Below are 2,161 nucleotides of genomic sequence, written 5' to 3'. Positions count from 1 at the left end.
TATCGGATATAAGTATACGTAAATGCTTATGACTATCGGATATAAGTATACGTAAATGCTTATGATATCGGATATAAGTATACGTAAATGCTTATGATATCGGATATAAGTATACGTAAATGCTTATGCTATCGGATATAAGTATACGTAAATGCTTATGGCATCGGATATAAGTATACGTAAATGCTTATGGCATCGGATATGAATATACGCAAATCCTTGTTGGAAAAAATTTACGTCATCGAATACGAGGACACAACACATAAGCTTTCATTGAACGATTACGAAACGTGAAATGAATCATTTCCATTTTCTTGCTAATTTGTTAGATCTAATTTATTAGTGTTCCTTAGGATCAGCTTCAAATTACAATACATTGATTACTAAAGACTGTAATTAAATTTAAATCGTTGAAATTCTCTAATTAACTTTTCCCTTCACTTTCATCATTTCATTCTCATTTCTAAAATATTAAACACTTTAAAGAGTTTAATGGCTATAATTTAACCGTTTGGTTATAATTTAAATCGATTGTTTACTCTTCATAAATCGATATTTATGAAAAGTAAACAAAGTATTCTGAAATATTTCAGGCTTTAAATCTCTTTTAAAATGTGTAACATAAAATTTTGTTTTAATTAAATTCCAAAAATATGACATTAAAACTGTTGCTAATATTTTAATTTTGTAATTTGAAATTGATATTTTAATTTTATAATTTAAAATAAAAACTGAATTTGTAGGGAATAAATTTTGCAAGAATCAAAACAAAATTTTTTCAAACATAAAAAAATTACGATTGAATATTAAAAAAAAAAATAATGTAAAATTATTGTGAAAAAGAAAAAAATTTGAGTTTTGTTTATGTTTTATTTCTTTTTTTCTCTTTATAATAACTACAAATAAATAGAGTAAAGGAAATACCACTGGGATATATTACACAACACTGACCAATATCCAATGGTCATTAATCTTTCTCCTCTTTCTCATTCAACAACAAGTTAGTATTTCAATTTCTATCCTCATTACTAACGACATATTTCTTACATTATTATATCTTATTATATCTTATGAGAAAAACAGAGAAAGAGAGAGAGAGAGAGAGAAAGATGAAATTTTTCTTCCTTCGAGTAAATATAATTTTAAACAAAAACAAAAAAAAAAATTGTAAAAATTTTAAATTTGCCAATATATGTTAGAACTAATATTTGATTAATTTAATTTATAGCAAAAAAAAAGTTTATAAAAATTTTTGAAAAATTTTCGAAATTAATTTAAGACGAAAAATGAAATTAAAGTGATCGTTTTTAATGGACGATTAAAAAAAAAAAACAGAAGGAATGTTATGCACATTTTCCGCATTGTTGAATATTTTAATTATTAATAGACGATAAAAGTAAAAGTAAATTTTAGAAATGAAATGAAAATGAATGTTGTCAGAGAAAGAGATGAAATTTTTGATTGAAATAACACTGCTAAATAAATCAATTAGCAATTGTTCGGGACAATTCTTAAAATTTCAAGCAAAAAAAAATTAGCAAATTTTGTTGAGAGAAAAGATTGAATTAATGAATGCAAACAAACAATCATATTTCATCAATTTAAAACCAATAAAATCAACGAAAAAGTTTTGTTAAAATTATCGAAAAATTTTCAAAATTGATTTTTTTCTAATCACAAAATTATGCCTTTTTTTTTTGTTAAACCAAAAATTAGATTTATCTTTTCAAGCTTTACATTAATCAACTTATTTATTAGGCTTAAGAACAAGTTAAAATTGCAACTTTCACTATCTTCTTAGCAAAAATTTAGCTTATTAGCAAAATTAATAAGCGAAATAATTGGAACAATTTTAGGAAGGGTTAACAAAAAAAAAAATGTTTCAAAATTGTTAGATAAAATCAAAATTTATATATAAAAGAAATAAAATTTATTAAAAGTTCATTTTATATGAAATCGATTTGTGAATTTTTTTTCCCTTTTTTTAAAAAAATTTGAAATATATTTAAAAAATTTTTCTGAATGAAAAATCGTTTACGAAGTTTTCTGTTAATGAAAAAGAATTTGTAATAATGAAAATTGAGCAAATGCTTTTGAAAAATTTCGACAAACTAAAAAGAAAAGAGAAAAAAAAGAAAAAGAAAAAAGAAAAGAAGAGAGA

Source organism: Loa loa (genome assembly GCF_000183805.2).
Source record: "Loa loa unplaced genomic scaffold supercont3.478, whole genome shotgun sequence".
NCBI classification, from domain to species: Eukaryota; Metazoa; Nematoda; class Chromadorea; order Rhabditida; family Onchocercidae; genus Loa; species Loa loa.
The sequence above is the reverse complement of the archived record's forward strand: the minus strand, read 5'-3'. Positions refer to the sequence as shown.